The sequence below is a fragment of the Topomyia yanbarensis genome, chromosome 2 (genome assembly GCF_030247195.1).
Source record: "Topomyia yanbarensis strain Yona2022 chromosome 2, ASM3024719v1, whole genome shotgun sequence".
NCBI lineage: Eukaryota > Metazoa > Arthropoda > Insecta > Diptera > Culicidae > Topomyia > Topomyia yanbarensis.
The window spans coordinates 419,496,804-419,521,265 of record NC_080671.1 but is presented as its reverse complement, the minus strand read 5'-3'; the positions used below and the strand labels follow the sequence as shown (position 1 = coordinate 419,521,265).

Here is a 24,462-nt window from a genome sequence, read left to right as displayed (position 1 = left end):
CTTTTGTGCTCACCTTTTTCGATCCTTGCGAGGCTGACTTGTGTGCTCACCTTACTCATTCCTTGCTAGGCTTACTTTTGTGCTAGCCTCTACCATACCATGTGAGGCTGACTTTTGTGCTCACCCTTAACATACCGTGTAAGACTGGCTTGGATGCTCACCCTTTCACTCCTCTGCCACGCCATGAGGCATCGATAGCTTAGTTCCAACATACTACGCTACGACCCTCCCGTCTTGGCATGAGGCAGTCCACTTATACGCCTATACACTCACTCTTCTGTCTTGCTTCGGGGTGGCTGGGTTTACCCCTTACGCGGTTGCCATTCGCTGCGCCAACCTACCTCGGCATGAACAGACCATTCACTCTCTTATTTTGCGCTTGGCCTTTTTCGCTCCAACTAACCAATCACTAGTTAGCCGTGCCCGCCGTCTGTTGCTCGGTTCGCCAGATTACCTGTAGCCTACTGGCAATCTGGATGGTAGCAGCCGAGACTGCGTTCCACTTCTCCACCGTTTGACACATCCGCTGAATAAGGGTATCCGGGGTTGTGTCCCAGCCACAGACGTCAAGCATTGCTCTTCTTTCGACGTCGAACCGATGACATACGAACAGTATGTGTTCGGCAGTTTCGTCTACACCTGGGCAGTCCGGGCAGACTGGGACCTCCGCGTGTCCGAACCTGTGGAGGTACTGACGGAAACAGCCATGGCCTGACAGGAATTGTGTCAGGTGGAAGTGAACTTCCCCATGGGGTTTTCCCACCCAGCTCGATATGCTAGGTATCAGCCGGTGGGTCCACCTACCTTTCGAGGAGTTGTCCCACTCACGCTGCCATCTGGCGACCGAGGTCACCCTGGTGCGCTCGCGGGCTCCCCTATTTCCACGTAGCTCAAAGCACTCCTCATCTTCCCGAATGACCAGCCCGACTGGCATCATGCTCGCTATCACGCAGGATTCATCGTGTGATACCGTGCGGTAGGCAGATATCACTCTGAGGCACATCACGCGGTAGGTGCTCTCCAGTTTCTGTAGGTAACTGGTTACCCTCAGTGCTCTTGACCATGACGGGCCGCCGTACCTGAGGATAGATACGGCAACGCCTGCCAGTAACCTACGTCTACTGGCGCACACCTTTGAGCTGTTGGACATCATTCTCGATAGAGCCGCAACAGCAGTCGACGCTCTCTTGCATGTGTAGTCGACGTAGCTGCCGAAGGTCAGCTTGTCGTCTATAATGACTCCAAGAGACTTCAGACTCCGCTGTGAAGTGATCTCGACTTCTCCCACATGAATAACTGCATGTTGACTTGCGGTTGTTGACGATAACTACCTCCGTCTTATGATGAGCGAGCTCCAGGCCTCTCGCGCTCATCCATTCTTCCACCGTGTTGATCGCGTGTTCTGCGGTTAGTTCTACATCAGGGATTGACTCCCCGTAGAGCTCCAAGGTTACGTCGTCGGCAAAGCCGACGATCTTGACCCCAGGAGGGAACTTCAGTCTCAGAACCCCGTCATACATGAGGTTCCATAGCACCGGGCCTAGGATCGAGCCCTGCGGGACTCCGGCTGTAATCGGAACCCTTTTCTGACCGGCATCGGTCTCGTATACTGGCTATAATCGCAAGTCAGTCCCATGTAGATAGGAAATCCCATAAAACATGGGACTGACTTGCGATTATGGGCAGTATAGTAGTACGCGGTTCTGGAAGTAACTTTCCAGGATCCGGTACAGACCCGCCGGTAGGTTAAGCCGGTGTAACGAGAGCGCGATGGCATCCCAGCTTGCGCTGTTGAATGCGTTCTTCACGTCAAGTGTCACTAACGCACAGTATTGAATGCCTCGCCTTTTTCGTTGGATCGCTATCTCGGCAGTCTTTATCACTGAGTTGAGAGCGTCCACCGTGGACTTACCCTTCCGAAAGCCAAACTGGTTGCTTGACAGGCCGTCCGTACCTAGAGGATGATCCTCTCAAGCAATTTGCCAGTCGTGTCGATCAGACAGATTGGTCTGTACGCCGATGGGTCGCCTGGCGGCTTCCCGGGCTTCGGCAACAGCACCAATTTCTGCCTTTTTCATCTATCGGGGAAACGGCACTCGTCAAGGCATCTCTGCATAGCTAGCCTGAACATGTTCGGGTTTGCTATGATCGCTGCCTTGAGAGCGTTGTTTGGAACTCCATCCGGCCCTGGAGCTTTGTTCATTGCTAGGGATTTAGCCACTGCGAGTAGTTCTTCATTCGTCACTGGAGCCACCATTTCGGCCATACCCGCACTGTCTGGTAGTGCAGGTGGCCAGGGGCTTGTGGCTTGAGACGGGAAGAGTACTTCGATAATCGTCGTCAACCGGCCCGGAGACCGTTCTGGGGGTGAAGAGCCCCCTTTGGTCTTGGCCCTCACAATCCTGTAGGCGTCACCCCACGGTTGGCACTCTCACACAGGTTGTCGAAACACGCTCTCTTGCTGCCTTTAATGGCCTTGTTAAGGGCCAATTTCGCAGCTCGAAACAGTTCACGGCGGTTCTCTCTTGCATCCTCGGTGCGAGCTCTTTGCATCCTACGTCTAGCTCTGAGGCAGGCTGATCGTAGAGCTGCAATCTCGGCACTCCACCAGTATATCGGGCATCTGCTGTTTCTTGGCAGGGTTTTTCTCGGTATAGTGGCGTCGCACGCGCGTGGTAGAACAGCTACCAGCGCATCCCCGCTTAGATTGTCGGTGTTGGCCTCCAGTCCCAGGGCCGCGTTGAAAACTTCGCTGTCGAAGTGATTGGTCTTCCACCCGCATACCTGGCCGGGATCTCCCGCCCTCGAATGCTGCACACCATAGTTGATCTTAAAGTGAATTGCTTAATGATCTCTATGGGTGTAGCCCTCGTCTACCCTACATTCCATGCCTGGAACCAATCTCGGGCTGGCAAATATTACGTCAATCCGCATGCACCCCTTTCTACGGAATGTGATAGCGGAGCCATTATTAGCTAGCACAGTATCGAGTTTCGCAAGCGCCTTCATTAGCGTTTGACCCCTGCTATTTGTACAGCGGCTGCCCCACTCCACTGCTGCCCAAGCGTTAAAGTCTCCCGCTATGACTACCGGTTTCCGGCCCACTAGGTCCGACGAGAGCCTGTCGATCATCTGGTTGAACTGTTCTATTGGCCACCTTGGTGGAGCGTAGCAGCTGCAATAGAACACACCATTGATCTTGGCAATCGCAACACCCTCGGCGGAGGAGTGTATTACCTCTTGAACCGGGAACCGTCCCGTTGTACAGATTGTCACCATTCCAGACCCGTCCGACACCTAATTGCCGTTGCCGGCAGGGATGTTGTACGGGTCTGATAGGAGGGCGACATCTGTCCTCGACTCCGAGACCGACTGCCACAGCAGCTGTTGGGCTGCTGCACAATGGTTAAGATTTAGTTGTGTGACTCTCACGGCTTCTTCTTATTTACCTCACCGAAGGGACACGAAGGTCCGCCCATAGTATGTTTATGGGCTTGCTTCTTAGCGGTGCAGATAAGGCACTTGTGCGCCTTAGTGCAACCCCGCTCCTTATGCCCCTCCTCGCTGCAGCGACGACATAGTTTGCTCCTGTCTATGCCCTTGCACTCGTAGGATTTATAGCCGGACTCAAGGCACCGATAGCACCTATCCACTGAAGGCGGCTGGGGTATGCTAATTGGGCATACCGACCAGCCGATCTTCAGTTTACCTTTCTCGGTTACCTTTTTGGCATCCGCTTTCAGTAGCCTGAGGTAGGCTACTTGGGTGCCGGAGGGTCCCCCTCTAAAACGCACAGAGGTCTGCTCGATTGTCACGTCGCATTGCTCCTTGACGGCTGCGACGACATCGTCTGCGGTCGTGAACTCGTCCAAATGCTTGCACTGGAGAGTCATTTCCGCCCCTAGCGACCTAACCTGGGCGCCTTCACCAAGGACCTCTTGTGCCAAAGCCTTGTACACTGCACTAGATTGTGCACCTCGCTTCAGCACCAGAAGCATTTCTCCTGTGTTGGTGCGTCTCACGCTACGCACGTCTTGCCCAAGGGCCGAGAGGCTTTCGGCCGCCCTCATCGACTTTAGGACGTCGGCGTATTTGTCCTTGTCGGTTTTTAACCACAAGGCCTCGCCTTTGTCCTTGGCCTTCTTCGCGGGCCGCGGTACCTCCGGTGTCGGTGCCGGCTTCTTCTTGGTGACCAGCGTCCAGGGGTTTACGCCCCCCTGCCCCGGTTGCGCCGGGTTGCTGGTACCATCACTCTGCCCAGCGGGGTCATTCTTGACCTCGCTTACCTCGACCAAACGGCGTTTGGCCTTGACGGTTGCACGCCGTGTGGTGTCGGTTTTTGCACCCTCGCCTGGTGACTTCCTAGAAGGTATAGGCCACTGTCTGGGTACCTATGTCGACCTTCTCTCTCCCTCCCTCTTTGCGACACGAACAGCCTTCCGGAGCATTAGCAGGCTCTGTTTCAGCTCCTTGCTAATATTTTGTTCCGCGCTAGTGAACTCGATTATTGCATCGAGCTGCTCCACCACTTTGCGCATCGCGGATAGTGGCCCGTCCAGCGCGTTGGTAGGGCTATTTTCTAACAATGCTGGGGGGTCACTGGTGCTATCAGATACAGTACTCGTCGCACCACTATTCTCCCCACGGGGGGGAAACCTCGCCAAACCACCTCTAGCAAAGGGGTTCGGCACCTCCGTTTGTTTGTTGTTTTTATTTTTATTCACTTCCATGTTGATACCCACGAGTTGTGCGAGAAAGAAAGGTCCGCCACGGCAGAGCTCCGCAGTAACGTGGTAAGGGACGCTTACTGGAGGGGTTGCCCAGGTACCCCACAGGCTCCGTTAACGATCGAGCATCTTTTTCACCCCCTCGATCAATCATCCCTCGGCACGGGTCGCTTCACGCCTTGGAATTGGGGTTATGACCTATCTTGCTTTACGTGGTGACCGCGGCCCAGATCATCACAACCATCCTCCTTTACCGGGGATTTGGACCTGTAGCTCTGGTTCTCAATAGTTCCAGGAATCAGGAATCAGAATATATTGGCTCAAATGGCACGTTCCCCGTACATAGTCGGGGATTTGTGCCTTGCCGTGTGTTTTCATCATTTCCTGAGCGGAAGGAAAGGACAAGGACGTGTGAGGAAGTAGAATTGGAAGGGTGGGAAAAATAACAGCACAAAACAAAAATAAAGAACAGGTAAGTTAAACTCACAAGTAGTTCAACTTGCCTGCGAATAAGCCTAAAGCTCTTTACCACATTGGATAAGAAACATTAGTATGTCTCTGAGTTTCAGTCGACCAAACATGGTTTCGTCTATATAAGGACGGCTGAAGACTCGAAATCGCAATTGCGCTACCGCTAGACAGTTGCATATCAGATGATATGAGGTTCCGTAGTCAGATTCACAAAGATCACATGAAAAAGACTCAGCGCGCTGAATAGTTGCCATGTGATAATTGAGTTTGCAGTGGCCGGTTAAAGCCCTGGTCAGCATGCCGCAGTGGAGCTTCGAAAAATGTAAGAGATTTTTCGAAACCACTGGGCATGGTTGTTCTAGAAACGCCTTTGTTTGGCGACACGTTTGTAGATTTCTCCAATAATTGCGGTGCTCGGATGAAGCCCAGGACCGTATTTTTTCCCGTATCCAACTTGTCGAAATTGGCAGCGCGGGCTCAGGACCAACGAAGTCAATCGCTGAACCTGCCCTGGCCAATTCGTCAGCCCATTCATTTCCAGTAATACCGCAATGTCCAGGCACCCAGACAAGGTAGATAGTGTTGACAATGCTTAGTTCTTCGATTTGGGTTCGGCACGCGATCACTAGCTTGGACCGGGATTTGTCTGAGCTAAGGGCCTTGATTGCAGCCTGACTATCGGAGCAGAAGCTTATAACTCTGCCGGACAAACTCAGTTGAAGGGCCGATTGCACACCGCACATAATCGCAAAGATTTCTGCTTGGAATACAGTACAGTATCTACCTAGTGAGTGAGATTGTTCCAATCTCATTTCACGACAGTAGACACCAGCACCGGCACGTCCCTCCATCAGAGAACCGCCAGAATAACAGACTACTTGCGTTTGTTGTTGTCTTTCCATAAAGCCAGACAACCACTCCTCTCGAGAGGGAATCTTCACATGGAATGTCCTGTAAGGAAAACTACAAGTGAGTGTAATGTCGCTGGGAGCAAGAATATCTTCACCCCATGTAGCCATTTGTGACCACAATCGTGTATGACTGGTAGCAAGATCAACATGATTACTGTTCCAAAGCCCAGTAACCTGCAGTCTGTATGCACATGATAGTGCTTCTTGTTTTAAGTGTATGTGTAATGGTTTGATATTTAAAAGTGCCTCAAGAGCAGGAGTCGGAGTCGTGGTGAAAGCACCAGTCAACGCCATGAGCGCCATTCTTTGCAGATGGTTTAGCTTTGACTGGACTGTCACCACCTCTCCCCTCTGCCACCACACAAGGCATCCGTATGACAGTATTGGACGTACAATTGTCGTGTAAATCCAATAGATGTATTTAGGTTTGAGACCCCAGGTCTTTCCAAAAGTTCGTCTGCACTGCCCGAAGGCCATGCACGCTTTCTTGACTCTGAACTCAATGTGAGCAGACCAATTCAATTTGGAATCCAATATGACTCCAACGTATTTGACTTGATCTGCGCACAGTAGCTCAGAATCAAAGAACTGCAAGGGACGAACCCCGGTTGTCATTCGCTTCTTCGTGAAAAGAACCATTGAAGTTTTGCTTGGGTTAACTGATAGTTTAACTTGTCGACACCACTGTTCGACAGCGCTTAATGCCTGTTGCATTAAGTCAAAGATTGTTCCGATGCAAAATCCAGTAATTAGTATTTGGTAATCGTCAGCAAACCCGTAGGTTGGAAATCCAAGCTCATTGAGTTTCTTCAACAAGCCGTCAGCTACTAAGTTCCATAACAAAGGTGACAGAACGCCGCCCTGAGGACAACCGCAAATACTCAACTTCCGTATCTCAGCCTGTCGCAGTGACGAGCAAAGTATGCGGTTACTAAGCATTGCGTTTATCCAACCTGAGATACATGCAGGTATCCCATGACCGCGCGTCGCTTCCAGAATAGACTGGAAGGACACATTGTCAAAAGCACCCTCAATATCTAGGAATACACCCAAGCTAGATTGCTTGAGCGAGAAGGCTTTCTCAATGTTGTAAACAACATCGTGAAGCAGAGTGATCGTGGATTTCCCACACTGATATGCATGTTGCATTTTGTGCAGTGGATATTCAACTAAACTAACGTTCCTGATGTGATGATCGATTATCCGTTCCAAAGCTTTCAGAAGAAAAGAACTTAAGCTGATAGGCCTAAAACTCTTGGCTTCTTCATAGCTTGAGCGCCCCCCTTTGGGAATAAATCTAACAGTTATTTCTCGCCATGCTTTCGGGATATACCCGGTAGCAAGACTGGAAAGCAAAATCTTTTTCAAGACATGTTTAAGAATATCAAATCCCATTTGCAGTAGCACGGGAAGTATTCCATCTTTTCCGGGTGATTTGTATGGAGCAAAGCTGTCAACTGCCCACTTGACCGATTCAGTGGAAACCAATGTGCGTGCTAACGCCCACGAGTCCGAATCACCAGAATGACATCTGTGAACATTGTTCAACTCCGGATCGATACAACCTGGAAAGTGTGTGTCGAAGAGACAATTAAGAACATCTTTTTCGTCCGTCACATAAACACCATCTCTGGTTTTTAAGGAGTTCATCTGAAAATCATTCGATTTGGAGAGAATTTTATTTAATCTGCTAGCCTCGTTCAGACTAGAGACATTAGTGCATAGGCTTTGCCAGCCAGCCCGTTCTGCAGATCTAAGACATTTCTTATATGCACTACGAGCTGACCTGAAAGCCCTGGAGTCATCACGCTGACGCCGGTTCCAAGCTCTTCTCATAACTTTCTTCATTCTTTCAAGCTCAGCCCTCCACCAAGGGGTTCCCCTAGTCGATTTAACAGTACGAAGTGGACAAGCTTCTTCGTAGGATGCTAATATGAATGAGTTTGTCGTATCCACGACGTCATCTAAGTCGTCTAGTTGACTAATTGTTGGAAATTTCATGGATATATGAAATTTAGTCGCCAAGTTTTCCAAAAAGAGGTCCCAGTTTGTAGATTTAGGATTACGATATGTCACCACATTGAAGGTGACATCAAAATGATCGAAAAATATATATTTATGATCGGATAGAGACGGTTCAGTTTCATTTGGAACCTGCCAATTTCCCAGTTCATGCAAAATTCTATCAGAGCAAAGTGTTATGTCTAACACCTCCTCCCTACCAGACCTCGCAAAAGTTGGTCGGTTTCCCACATTCAGAATATGGAGATTTGTACTACTTATGTACTCCATCAGTTCAGAGCCTCTCAGATTGATGTCTGAGCTGCCCCAAATGATGTGATGAGCATTCGCATCACTGCCGATAATGAGCGGAAGCCCATTTCTGCTACAATATGATAGAACGCTTTTGAAATCATCAGAAGGAGATGATTCGTTATGCGGTAGGTATGCTGAACAATATATATATTTTTTCCGACAGTCAGTGTAACTGTGACAACACAGATATCGCGAGTTGTGAGCTCCGATATGAGACACGCGTCAATAGCCTTATTTGCAAGAATGCAAGCACGAGGCATTTCACGTGGGTTAGTCATGCCTGTCTTGTTGTAAGCAATGAAGGCAGTGTTAAGTAACTTTCCAAAATAGAAGTTTCCTTTATGGAAATACGGTTCTTGAACCAATGCTATGGAAGCTTTACCTTCCTGCATTAGTCGAGATAAATTCATAGTTGCTGTACGTTTATGTTGGAGATTGATTTGTGCTATTCTAACCATTGTTGATTAGAGAACTGTACATTTCATCTCCAACACAAATTGCACAACAACTAGAGGACACCAAGCGAGTTGGGATGTTAACGCATATAGCGAGCCATATCAGGTTTAAATGGGACATGATCATTTAATTCCCACGATTTGCGAAGAAAATAATGGTCCACTGTGTCAGAGATTCGCATAACACAGTAAGGGCAAAACCCAAAATGCTCCGTGCGCGACTGGCATATTTTAGACCCTCCAGTCATTAAGTCCTCGGCACGGAACTACACCTTGACTTAGGGTCTCCTACTTTCAGTCGCCTCCTACGACATGGCAGCAGGACTCCAGTGGCTCAATTCTAGGCCGGATACCACACGGCCTCTGGGCAGGTTCATCTGTACACATCGAAATTTGATAATCGAAACTCAACAAAACTTCACCGAACTACAATCAGCTGAGAGTCTCAGCAAACCCCCAGCCAACAAAAATTCGGCAAAATTAAGTGGATCATCGGTGAAAAAAAATCGGTGTGTAGAGTGAACGTTCCGCTGCGTAATGCAGCATACTGGGGAGTTCGCCCAACTCTTCCCAGGCTCCGTTCGCCATTGAGAATGTTTTAAACCCCCTCAACAATTTTACCCATGGCACGGGTCGCATGACACTATTCCCTGTTTGGTAGATTTTTACCACTGAAACAGGTAGTCCGTAGTGTAATTCTTAGCCGGTTGAAACAACCACTACCGACACTACACGGCTTATCTAGGCTGTTCGGTGAAAGAAGCTGACATTGAAGAACAGCTTCCATATTTAGATGGGCGAACAGCCGCAGAAGGAAGAAAGGAAGGATAACGGGAGGAGAGGGATTTGGGCTAAGCGCTTATTTAAAGGCGGCGCTGGCTCGCCTTGTCAGGGCTGCTTTAGGGCATGTGGTATTTAGGCCTAGAACGTATAGGGCCCACTACCTCGTACTACCACACCCGCAGTCAGCCCCCGCTGCTGGTTCGGGTCGCGAATCACAACTAGTTGCTATCGCGATTAAGCATTATCCACCACCTATGACCCGCCCGGTTGCTTGCAGCTCAGCTTCCCACGTAGCGTTCCTCCACCACCACGGGGCCCGGGTCACGCCTTGGAATTGGGGTTATGACCTATCTTGCTTTACGTGGTGACCGCGGTCCAGATCATCACAACCATCCTCCTTTACCGGGGATTTGGACCTGTAGCTCTGGTTCTCAATAGTTCCAGGTACGTATGTTATTACAGACATGCTACTATTGAGATCCGTCATTCGCTAGCGGAGTTTACCCGCCTTGTCTGCAAATTGTTGTATGTGATTCTGACAGGGAGCCATTCCGAGAACCTAGCTCTACAGCTCCAGTAGGACAACTCTCGAAAAAATACCCGATGCATAATGGATATCTCGGAAACACGTTTCTTTAAAATTGTGAAAAAATGATGGAGCGGATCTGTTAAAAACAACGAAAAGCTTTCAAAGGATTGCATATCTGACCACTGGGAGCACCACTATCACCAACATTAAGTGCTCCATTTCAGAATGATCTACTCTTCGCCCTGTTAGGTTGAATAATCAAGATGTGGCTCTTTTGAAAGATTCGCAATACCAACTCCAGCCAACAGTTCAAATGAATTGAACAAACACACGAACGTCGGCATCATCATCATCATCAAATATTTTTAACGATAAATACAATTGCAAGTACCCACTATCTTTCGTTCTTTTCCCTGCAAAACTCGACGGGGCACCACTGCACAAAAAAAATAATAACTTGCCGCCATAGCTGCGGTACGCCGAGAGCTCCTCTGACACGACCAAGCAGGTGCACGTATTTACTGTCTGTCTGTCTGGCTGGGTTCCCGAGCAGAGCAGGTTTCGACTTCCTTTTGGACGCAATTTTGAAATTAAACGGGCAAGGCAGGAAAAAAAAATATCCGCGGTAGATGGCGTCACCGGGAAACATGTAGCTCGAAATTTTTATCTATAAAACTGTGGCCCCAGATGACTGCTGCTCCAGCAGGTTCAGCAGGCTCTCTCCACCAGACAACAAAGGCGGCGGCGATCGACGCCGGCTGGGGATTTGCACGTGAGCAACAATGAAAACAAACGAAAAAAAACAACAAACGTATAACAGAATGGAAACGTTTAGTGAAAACGTTTTGCGGCGTGGAGGAGAATTTAGTGGTTCGTTCCGTGTTTCATGTGTGTATGGAAATAGCACTTTAATTGTTCTTGATCATATCAGGGAACTATATTTCGGAAACCAGTTTTATATTCGATTTGTTCTGAAGTTCTGAAGTCGGAACTAACCTTTTCTTTTTTACTGTTTTACAGATCCTACAGTGTAACTGCCGAATTGGAATCCGGATAGAGGTAAGGATTTCATTGCTACTAACCTAGTTTTTAAATTCAAACTCAGTTAATGATGGTTTCGAAGATTATGGAAATGCACCACCTATCCAACACATGCCAAGTGTTAAATGATCTCTCCGCAATCAACACTCATTTTGTCAGCTTAGTTACATATGCTTACACAGTTGATCTTCCCGGCTCGGCACTCACGTTCAACGCTTTCCTATTTTCACTTGGCCTGTCAGGTTGACGGATTGACTTGAATTGGGATGCACATATGTACATATTTAGTTACAGGCGTGTAGAACGCCCAGTTTCCCACCCGATACGTGATACAGCGCCATCGCCGCAGCACTAATTCCTTCCAATGAATCATCATCCCTGTTCCCACCGTGTGATGTGGGCTGTGTGACCGACCGGCTCTGTTACTGTGATGATGATCTTCATGAATGAAACTAATTTTCAACCGCCTTCTCTCTCTCGCCGACATTTTTTACCCATTTCGTCCGGTTACTGTCAACCAAATCGGGCGTATTTTTCATTCACCGCGTTTGGTCCTACGGAAAACTGGTTTCTCTTGCCTCGCCCGTTGGCTCGGTATAGTTATTGTCTAATCAGCCCAACCGGTTGGTGAGGACCAGCCACTGAGAGAAGGCACCTAACAGCCAGCCCATTCATGCAGCCTTTCCGCGCCGTTCATTCATTCGAAGTTGGGACAAAAATGGCATCAATTATGAAATACACGTTTGTAGATGCCGGAACGGCTCAGGCGGGCCCAATTGGACTAGTTGGACTAGTATACGTATGGTAGGACTTCTTTTGGGATTTATGCGGTATATGTTTCATCGAAAGAGCATTGTCGGGCTCGTAGACTTTCCCTCGGTGTTGTGTGGGAAATGATTCGGCAGTGGCAGACAGAAAAATAAACATTTAAAGCATGACATGATTGTTCGAAGATAAGCTCTTAGTTGATTTTGAAAAAGAACGAATTCAATTCGAACTTGTCACTTCGATTCACGCGGATTCCAACCTTAAGCACTGTTGCAATATATGACACGAAACGAAACGGAACGAACCTTTTCCTTCGCTGTTCATGACATGTCTCCAAAGCAATTATGACCATCGTGTGGTCTGCGGTGGCTGGAATCCATACAAGGAAAAGGAAGAAATTGTTCCGCAAAAGGAGTGCGATAATTGACGGAATCCGTACGACGACGACGACGACGACGACGTTGGGTCGGGCAGTGGCCGCGAGACAAAGACCACCATCGGGGAGTTAAGCTTTTTCCATCGTGTTTTCTAATTTCGAATGCTTCCTTCCTTCGAAGCATAGCAGCTATAAGAAATCGATAATCTGAAATCTAAAGTCTGAAATCGGAAACTAGAAATGTTGAATCTTCACTTAAATCGCTTAAATAACATACCTGAACTGAAATATTATGTTTTAAATCTATAAAAATCTAAAATCTGAAAGCCTAAAATTGGAATATGAAAGTCAAAATAATTAATTTCAAATCAGCAATGTGAAATCTGTATTCTAAGACTCGATATCCGAAATCAAAAATTTCAACAGAGCATTTTCAAATTCGAAGATATCGAAGTTTAATTTTCTGTACTTTTAGAGATACGGAAAACTAACATTCAGGACATCCGGTAATCAGGAAATTTGAAAATCCGTTGATCCAAAATTTTTGGTCAAGTGCATCCAGAAAACCGGTTGTTCATGAATGCGATTAGCAGGTAATAGGGTTATTATGAAACTTATAATAACGGATATCTAGCAATTTGGAAATCTGGATATGCAGAAATCGAGCAGAAATTTTTATAAAGCGACATCCGATTATTCAGATATCTTAAAATCGAGGAATCCGAACAAGCTGACATCGTATATCTTGAAATCCAGAAATAGAGTATTTCGCAAACTCAAATTACATAAATTCTGTAATCTGGAAGTCCGAAGAACTGATTATTCAGAAATCCGAGAATCTGGAAATTTATACATTCGTAATACCAGGTTTTCGGTAATTTGGAGAGCTGGATATCTGTGAAGGTAATAGTGAAGTTCGGTAAGCTCCAAATCCGACAATTTGGAAATTTTCTAATCACAAAATCGAAACATCCGGAAATCGATAAACCCATATATCATGAAAGTTATACGTCCGGATCTTTGGGAATTGAGATGATCGGAAATTGTTTTTTTTGTAGACTTCCTATCTGACGAACTGTGGAATCGGTAAATCTTAAAAATTAGGTCTTTGAAATTCGAAATTTTGTGATTCATGAATTCGATTGTTCGGAAATTCGAAAATTTGACAGCCCAGAAATTCTATGGTAGATAATTCGAGAAACCCGAAATTCCTAAGGCCTGAACATCCAAAAATCGGATAAAGTCAGACTTTCGATTATCCTGAAATGCGGTTATTCTGTAATTTGGTTAACAGGCACGTAGCCGGAGGGGGGGCTAGGGGGCTAAAGCCCCCCCCCCCCCCCGAAAATTTTCAAAAATAAATTTAAGAAACAACATGTTTTTCGGTGACTCTTAAAAAAATTGTATCTTGTTTGGTTTCAACAAATTAATGCGAGAATTGTGAGGAAGATTGCTATTTCGAACCACCGAAGACAGCGGTCAGGATATCTACTCAGTATGCTGAGTGTGATAAAACAGTTCCCTTCATATTGTGTGACTCGTCGGAAGACAAACGAAACTGCTACTTTAATTCTTGCTGTGGGGATCTGTCGAATGATTGAGTCGCAGAAGCAAGAAGTAGTGCTCCAGCCAAATACGGAGGCTATTGACTTCAGGTCTTTTCGCATAAGATCGATCTTATGCGAAAAGACCTGAAGTCAATAGCCTCCGTATTTGGCTGGAGCAACATTAATGATGTGAAATATTTGCTGAAGGTGATTATGGAGGTTATGCTTACGAACATCGCCTTTAACGAGTTTAACCATGTCAGGCGTTCAGTGCTGATGCCATTTAACAAATTAGCCCAGGCGAAACCAGTCATTTTGCATAACAACTTGTAACATGTGGTTGATCCTCATATATATGGACGATGAGAAAATCAATGCTCGGCTACAAGATCTGATACCACTTACTTGCACCGTGGCTATTAAAAGATTCCTGTCACATTTGGAAAAAATGGTATTCATTATAAAGGACACATCTAGGAAGTATATTAAATGGTGTTTTTGTGGTGAAAATCTAGGTGAACAGACATATTTCCTCCAACTTGACCCTGCACGTAAAAACTGAATGCGATAGTATTATTTTACACATTATATCTTTGCATATACATAGTCTCCAAAACCATTTCCTGAAAAACAAACATTTGCCAAATTTTGGCTGCTGTTCGGATAATATTGACGGCAAAAACTGCGTCTAGTATCTCAAAATCAACGGTCGGCACCATCATTGAGGAAGTCGACACTCGTGACCCGTCAGAAATTCGCGAACATGGACATGGCAGTAACCACTATGATGATAAGGAAGTGTACGAGATAGAAATGAACACCACCGCGACACTGTTGGTTAGGAAAAATATTTCTCAGCCTAGTAAATAGTTCTCCACACGCAATCGCTAGTTGTTCGCACGAGATCTGTAGGACAACCATTTACGTTTTATCACTTTCATTGTTCACATCATGGAAATATATTGAAGACACAAGGCTTCATTTAGCTAATGCATTGAACCGAATAAAATAAACGAAATATATAATAAAATTGCAGAAGTTTTATAGAAAAGTGAGCTCAAAAACTGTCCCAAAATGAGAACTTTATCGCTAGTGGTTGTGTCTAACAAAAATCAGATATTATGTTATATATTAGCCAGAATAAAGTTAGTTAAAGCATAAGCAGATTGAATTTCTGTAATAGGTTAGTGCACTGTACGCTTAGTAGAAACATCAGGCATCTCACTCAAGCGTGCTAGACAAAAACATTTCCGTTAGTTGATGACAATATAGTCGAGAAGACAGTTTTTGTTTTCGCGTCATTTTAATGCAATAGTATTTCTGTTGACACTCAATTTCATTTTATGCGGAGAATGCGGTCCGTATTTAAACATTATTAGTCCGCAAAGTAGTTATATTTTAAACAATCGAACAATAAGCAAGAAAAATGCCAAAAAATAAACAAGCCAAAAAGTGGTAAAACAGCGGTTTTTCTGAGGTGTTCATCAACCCAAGAATTGTATACCGTCGTATATTACTAATGTTGTTCACATACAGAAACGTACATAGTAGCGGTAGGACTATCTGTTGTGATTTTATCCTTACTTTTCAACGGATGTCAATAGATGCTAAACCACATATTAGTCAATCAATCATAATAAACTTAATGTTGTAAGCAGCAGCATTTCTGTCTCTTTCGATGGTTTCCAATTAATGTCCATGTAAGTCTAAAAACGACGTGACGATACAGTGAACAAACATCAGTAGCCTATCACGGAGAGCGACTAAAATGTTGTAACTAGTTGAGTCTACAGTCAATAAATTGGGATTAATGTTTCGATTTCATGTTTTCGTTTTATTTGTGTTCGTTATGGAATAAAATGAGAGAGATGAGCAGAGATCACGAAGAAAAAGAGAGAAAAAATAATAAATAAATTGAAATCGACCCAAGAGCAGCTGTTCTATATTTTCTGGGCACTCAACTACAGAACAACAGAAATCATCCAAGAAAGTTGGCCTTACACCTACGTTACTCTTCGACAGAGGTGAAGTAAGTGCGATGTATACCCGTCCATATGTCGGAATAAAGAGATGCTGAAATTATTGAGCTTGTTCATATTTATAATATTTCTTTTTTTTTAATCTAAAATTTTATTTGAAACGGCTCAATGCGTTAGCACAACTGATCCGTGGGTCTTTTAATTTTTTTTACAATAAGTAAAAATAAAAAAATTCTAAGAATGTCGGTCTGCCAGATCTTGTTGACGCTGTTTGCTGCTGCGTGTTGAGATCTTTTTCCTTGGCGGTGAGGCCGCTTGGTGGTCATTCAGTCTGTCTTCTCTCGCGTTATCGTTCCCGTCCATGTCGTCATCGGTACTGCTTTCTTCCTGTTCACGATCAGAGGTTCTTATTTGTTTCTTGTTCTTATGGGTCGCTGTTGTATATCCGTCTTCATCGGTATTTGCTTCTTTATTGGCGATGCTAGTTGTTGGTTTGGGAGCGGTTGTCGTGGTCGTTGTACCTGCATTATTGGGTAATTGGATCGTTGTTTTAGGTTTATCTGAAGGTATCGGTGGCTGCTTGTTAGAGTTGGCTGTAGTAGATGAGTTTTGACTAGTTGCTTCGGCGCATGTTTTTCCGTAGTAGGCTGTATAGTTACAGAATTGGCATGTTGGGGTCTGCCCGGGATATGTAATTAGCGTTGTTTGCTTATAGGTCACGCCATCCTTCGGTGATTTGCATTCGATAGTCATGTAAGAAGGTATTGGTTTAGTCACTCGCATTCTCACAATACGAACGCCATTGGGAATGCCGGAGAAAAAATTTCTCCAGGTGTCATTCGTAATAGATTCTACTTCTCCATATTGCGACATGATTTGTTTGATGAAATCCTCCTTCGTGCGCGGGGCCAAATCATGGATACGCACGTCCACCATGTCGTTTTCCATATGCACGGGGATCTTGATTCTGGTGTTATTAAATTCGACCTCGTGTTGCATGTTGTTCTTTGCAATAAAGTTTTCGGCCTGTGCTAAGCTTCTGAACGTGATCAAAACACAGTTTTTACGTGATGTAGCTGAATGTAGGTAACTTCAGCGAGATTAAGCTCCATTTTCACTTTAACTAATTGTTCCACTTCCTTAACTGTTCGTGTTATCCCGTAGCACAGGCACTTTTGCTTCATTTGGCAAACTCATTTTACTCCGCAGCCGGGGGCAACGATACAATTTGTATGTGCACTGATATAGAACAATAGCTAGCTTGATTCACTGGTGCCTGTAGCCTGCTATAGCGTAGCAATTTTTTTTGCTTCTGCTTTTTGCGACATCAGAAGGTAGACCTTCTAGTTCTTTTGGTAATACATTTAACAAATTTCACGTACCGTCAAGTCCCCAGTTACCGTGCGTTTAGGTGGATTTGACGTGACTTCAAATCCTGTTTTTTTTATCAAAATGAAAACCGCCCTCATAGTCACCGTAAAAATACCTATCTAAATACGTCACAATTTAGAAATAATATAAAACTATTACCAACAAAACGAGAATAAGTAGTTGAGGACATTTGTTTGGCACCAGTGCACGTTATATGATCAACTTACGGTGTATTTAAAATTTTGATTCAACTTTAGTTGGAATGTTTCAATAAAACGATGAAACGAAAGGATTTGGGATCTGGATCTCTCCGATGGATTTAGGGAGCTAGTTCTTTAAATTTCGTGATTTTGAAACTGCACGGTGAACGACACATGCACGGCGACTGGCGATTTGAAGGAAAATTAGAAGATATTAGTAATCAGTGTTTTCATTCGATTTTTAGACAATTTTCTTTAATCAATTAAATTGTGGGCAGTTTCCTTCAGTTGATTTAATCATTTAAATTTATATTTTGATCCTATTGATTACCAAAAATCCTTCCTAACTGGGGTTCTAATCTACCCGACCAAGGCTAGTCTTGAAAATAGTTTCATTTAAATAGAATATATCAAAAAATTGTGTTAGCATGATGCCTTGGAACTGGTAATACTCGCAGAACACCAGACAAAGAAAATAGAAGTTGAACCGTCTCTGCGCATCTACAAATCGCTTGCTAAATCAGAAGATTTTGTACGAATTTCGACATTCTCTTCGTTCGAACATTTTATGGATATTTTTCTACTCATTTCGGTTTAGCATCTTCTACGCCTTTTAAAGGTGTAGCTTGGAACACCTAGTGTTTTCCAGCACCGTCAAGCATTGTCATATTCGGTTAGCGCATAAATACTGTGAACTCTAGAATATACTTTGTTGCAACGAGAGTAAGTACTATAACCTTTCTTGTGACAATGAACATATTTTTAGGATTGTCTTTGATTTGGAATTGATTTCATTATGAACTTTTCAAAATTTAATTTAGTTTCTAGTGACTATATCAAATTGTCAGAATTAAAAGCTTTATGCAAATTTTTTTAAGCCCCTCCCGAAACAAAATCCTGGCTACGGGCCTGTTGGTTAACCAAAACTCTGGAAATTCAGAAATCCGGTTATACGAAAATCAGGAAATTCGAAAACAAAGGTTTATACATTTGGAAATATTCTAATTCATTTACCCAAAAATCCGAAGACCTAACATTAAAAATAACTAATAATTAATCATGAAATCCGGGAGCTGCAAAGTTAATTGGAAATCAGGTATGTAATTGGAATGAACACCAAAGATGGCGGGGTTGGTGGTTGAGTGGTAAGCGTGAAAACCCACCCCAGTGGGTCTGGGTGCAATCCAAGCGGAGCTCGACAAAAGACAGAAAACACAAGACAACACAGAAGACAGCAGATACAAGACAGAAGATAGAAGACAGAAGGCAGAAGATGGAAGATAGAGGATAGAAGATAGAAGACAGCAGACAAAAGACAGCAGACAGAAGACAGAAGACAAGACAGAAGACAAGACAGAAGACAGAAAACAGAAGACAGAAGACAGAAAAAGGAGACAGATGACAGAAGACAAAAGACAGAAGACAGAAGACAGAAGACAGAAGACAGAAGACAGAAGACAGAAGACAGAAGACAGAAGACAGAAGACAGAAAACAGAAGACAGAAGATAGAAGATATAGAAATTAGAAATTTTTCCAAAGAGATTTTTCTAACCCGGAAACAGAGGCGAATAACCCTAAGGCTAAAACCTCTATAATCGAATTAAAAAAATTAAAAATTTCTGAGAATAAATTCTGAGATTCTTAAAATTTTTGAAACATTTAAAACATTTTGAAATTCTAGAAATATAAATTTTTGAACTTATTAAAATTTATATTATTAATTTTATTTTTAAAACATTTAAAAATTTTGGAATTTTGGATACCTACAATTCTTAAAATTGTTGAATTTTGTAAATTTTTACAAAATTTGGAATCTATTGGTTCTTTTTTAAATTTGAAATCGCAATTCGAAAATTGAAATTCAAAATTAAAAATTCGAAATCAAAAATTTAAAATTATAAATTTAAATTTGAGATTTGGAATTTGAAATTTGTAATTTGTAATTTGATATTTGATATTTGATATTTGATATTTGATATTTGATATTTGATATTTGATATTTGATATTTGATATTTGATATTTGATATTTGATATTTGATATTTGATATTTGATATTTGATATTTGATATTTGATATTTGATATTTGATATTTGATATTTGATATTTGATATTTGATATTTGATATTTGATATTTGATATTTGATATTTGATATTTGATATTTGATATTTGATATTTGATATTTGATATTTGATATTTGATATTTGATATTTGATATTTGATATTTGATATTTGATATTTGATATTTGATATTTGATATTTGATATTTGATATTTGATATTTGATATTTGATATTTGATATTTGATATTTGATATTTGATATTTGATATTTGATATTTGATATTTGATATTTGATATTTGATATTTGATATTTGATATTTGATATTTGATATTTGATATTTGATATTTGATATTTGATATTTGATATTTGATATTTGATATTTGATATTTGATATTTGATATTTGATATTTGATATTTGATATTTGATATTTGATATTTGATATTTGATATTTGATATTTGATATTTGATATTTGATATTTGATATTTGATATTTGATATTTGATATTTGATATTTGATATTTGATATTTGATATTTGATATTTGATATTTGATATTTGATATTTGATATTTGATATTTGATATTTGATATTTGATATTTGATATTTGATATTTGATATTTGATATTTGATATTTGATATTTGATATTTGATATTTGATATTTGATATTTGATATTTGATATTTGATATTTGATATTTGATATTTGATATTTGATATTTGATATTTGATATTTGATATTTGATATTTGATATTTGATATTTGATATTTGATATTTGATATTTGATATTTGATATTTGATATTTGATATTTGATATTTGATATTTGATATTTGATATTTGATATTTGAAATTTGAAATTTGAAATTTGAAATTTGAAATTTGAAATTGGAAATTGGAAATTGGAAATTGGAAATTGGAAATTGGAAATTGGAAATTGGAAATTGGAAATTGGAAATTGGAAATTGGAAATTGGAAATTGGAAATTGGAAATTGGAAATTGGAAATTGGAAATTGGAAATTGGAAATTGGAAATTGGAAATTGGAAATTGGAAATTGGAAATTGGAAATTGGAAATTGGAAATTGGAAATTGGAAATTGGAAATTGGAAATTGGAAATTGGAAATTGGAAATTGGAAATTGGAAATTGGAAATTGGAAATTGGAAATTGGAAATTGGAAATTGGAAATTGGAAATTGGAAATTGGAAATTGGAAATTGGAAATTGGAAATTGGAAATTGGAAATTGGAAATTGGAAATTGGAAATTGGAAATTGGAAATTGGAAATTGGAAATTGGAAATTGGAAATTGGAAATTGGAAATTGGAAATTGGAAATTGGAAATTGGAAATTGGAAATTGGAAATTGGAAATTGGAAATTGGAAATTGGAAATTGGAAATTGGAAATTGGAAATTGGAAATTGGAAATTGGAAATTGGAAATTGGAAATTGGAAATTGGAAATTGGAAATGGGAAATGGGAAATGGGAAATGGGAAATGGGAAATGGGAAATGGGAAATGGGAAATGGGAAATGGGAAATGGGAAATGGGAAATTGGAAATTGGAAACTGGAAATTTGAAATTTGAAATTTCAAATTTCAAATTTTGAAATCTGAAATTGAATTTGAAATTCCAAATTTCAAATTTGGGATCTGAAAATTGAAATTCGGAATTTGAAATTTCAAACTCCAAATTTCCAGTTTCCAATTTCCCATTTCCAATTTCAAATTTCTGATTCCAAATTCAAAATTTAATTTTTAAGTTTCAAATTGCAAATTTCCAATTTCAAATTAAAATTGCAAATGAAAATTTCAAATTTTGAATGTTAAATTTTAAATTTCAAATTTCGAATTTTCAATTTCAAATTGAAATTTTCAATTTGAAATTTGATAATTTAAATTTCCAATTAAAAAAAAGAATAGTTTCCAAAAATTATACAATTTCAAAAATATTAAAATTTTCCAAAATTCCAAAAATTTTGAATATTTTAAAAATTTCATGAATTTTAATAATTTCACATTTCACATTATTTCAAGAATTTCGAAAAATTTGAAAACGTCAAAAATTTTAGGAATTTCAATTTTTTTTCAAACATTTTATGGATTTTTCAAGTATTTCAAAAACTTCTTATTTTAATGTTTTCAGATGTATTGAAAATTTCAAACATTTTTTTTCATGAAATTTAAAAACTAAGAATTTCAAAAACTAAGAATTTTTACACCAAAAACTTGAAAATTTTTCAAAACTGATTTTTTTTAAATTCCAAAGCTTTAAAAATTTGAGAATTAAAAATTAAAAATTGTAATGGTCCTAAAAATTTAAATGCATCGAAAAATCCGAAAAAAATCTCAAAATACGTGTGCTTTAAAAATTTAAAATAATTTCAATATTTCAAAAGTTTTAACAAAAACAAACTTTCAAATATTAAAAATATTTGAAATTCTTCACAAATTTCAAAAAAGCGATAGTTTTAAAAATTTCATGGATCCATTTTTTTTTATTTTGAGCCGCGCTGACTATCCTTATTATCGATTTCAGAAAAATAGTCAAAGAATTTTTTTTAATATTTGAAAGTTTGTTTTTGTTATAATTTTTGAAATCTTCAAATGATTTTTTATAATTTTTGAAGCACATGTTTTTGATATTTTTTAAGCCATAAAAATTTTAAAATTTTTGATATTTTTAAGTCTTGAAATTTTTGGAAAAAAATTGTCGACAATTTCTCCAAAAATTTTAAAATTTTTGAAAATATCAGAATTTTATAAAGTTTAAATATTCAATGAACATCAAAAATTTTAAAATCGAAATATTTCAAAAATTTCCAAAGATTACCTTTAAAATTTTTTTAAAATATTTCTTCAAAAATTTTAGATTGCTCAAAAGCCAGCATTGTATTTTTTTTTGTAAATTTTGGAGATTTTAGGAATTTTCCAAATTTTAAAAGCTTTAAAAATTTAAATATTTTTAGGAATTTAAAAAAAATCTAGAATTCAAAGATTTAAAAAAAAAATCAAGGAATTTCATGAATTTTGATTATTTCAAACATTTTAGAAATTCTAAGGATTTCAAAAATTTCAAAACGTCCAAAGATTCCGAAAATTTTATTTATTTCCAAAGCTTTAAAAATTTCAATGATCTTAAAATTTTAAAAAATTTCATGTATACCAAAAATTTAAATTTAAATAACTTTAACGATTTAGAAAATTTCAAATATTTTTAATGTCTTAAAAATTTTTAAAGAATCATGAATTTTAAAAATCTCAAATATTTAATTTTTTTAGATATTTCAAAAATTTTACATTTTTCAAAAATTTCAATATTTGAAAATTTCAAAAAATCCTAAAGCAAAAGTTTTTAAATTCAAAAAATTTAAAAATTTTCGTATGTTCCAAAGTATTTTCAAACTTTAATTTAAAAAAATTTAACATTGTCAAAAAAAATTTAAATAACTGAAATTTATGAAAATTAAAAAAAAAATCTATTTCAAGCATTTTAAAAATTTGAAGAATTTCATAAATTGGGAAACTTTTCAATATGTTAAACATTTAAATTATTTTAAGAAATTTAAAAGTTTTAAAAATTTTAATTATTTCCAAAACTTCAAATTTTAAAATATTTAAAATTCGTGAATCTTTTAAAAATTTCAATTGATTTGATAAGTTCAAAAATTTCAAGAATATCAAAAAGTTCAAAACTTTAAAAATTTAAAAGTTTTAAAAATTTCAGGGGATCAAAAATTTTGAAAATTTCAGATAGGGTAAGGTGGGGCAAATCCGACCGTTGGGTAAACCCGACCTCCCTCTGTTATCGAAAATCAGAAGCACTACGCGAACTAATATCAATGTTGTCGTGTAGAGCATTGAAAATAATCATAATGGTGGCATGACAGCATTTTATTAGTCTACATTAAGATGCTCAAACGACAATAAGTGTGTTTTCACAACTTTTGATTTGATTTTTGTGCATCATTGACTTCAAGATATTTCTGATTGTTGAAGTGATAGCATAAAATTGTAAGCGGATTTAAATTCTTTGATTTAAGTCCTACAAAGTGCATAGATGAATTTAGGCCAACTTTTTTCATATTTTTTTTATTGCGTCGTAATGAAAAATGACGCGGTGGGGCAAATCCGACCTCTAAATAGTGGGGTAAATCCGACCGCTTTTTTGCTAAGAAAATGTTTATTTATCAATTTGAAAAATATTTTTATTATTATTATTTATTATTTTTTTCACACTATGGTTCATAATTACAAACGAAAAACACAAAAACGTGATGAATATAGTATTCGTCGAGCAATTGCTCCGATGCAAATGGGAATATTTTTACGTGCTACTGCTCGTGATTTTGACATTCCAAGATTGACATTGAATTCCATTTTCTTCATGTTACAATTGAATCACATAACATTCATCGATTTATCATTGAACAACCATAAAATTTGGATAATATCTGTACTAAATCAACCAAAAACATAGGCGGTCGGGTTTACCCCACCATTTTTGAAAACAGCAAAAATGAACTTTTTCGTAAAACGCTTTTATCTCCAAATTTTCTAAAGACACAAATAAAATGCTATATATAGAAATTTGCCCAGAAGTCTAGTCTTTAATTTGGTATATAAAACGACTTCATCCGATGTAAATAGAGCATTTTACAGCAAAAATCATTTACTAGGTCGGATTTGCCCCACCTTACCCTATATTTAAAATTTTAATATTTTTTAAAATTTTGAATGCTTCAAAAAATTTTAAACTTTTAAATAATTTAAACATTTAAAAATTGCAAATTCCAGAAATTTAAGATGTTTAAAAAAATTAAAAATCTCAAAAAACTTTAAAAATTTAGATTTTATAATTTTATAAGCCTAATTTTATTTAAAAATTTCGAAGATTCCATTTTTTTTTAAATTTTAAATTCTAAAGATTTTA

General features: G+C 39.5%; 1 protein-coding gene across 1 annotated transcript in view; it reads left to right on the top strand.

Moving 5' to 3' along the window:
• The window catches only part of LOC131685215 (extracellular sulfatase SULF-1 homolog), a 249,304-nt gene that overhangs the window by 66,185 nt on the left and 158,657 nt on the right, over positions 1–24,462 (top strand). The window contains exon 3 of the mRNA XM_058968784.1: positions 11,213–11,251. The gene's annotated coding sequence lies outside the window, so the exon portion shown is untranslated. The remainder of the gene's footprint in view (positions 1–11,212; positions 11,252–24,462) is intronic.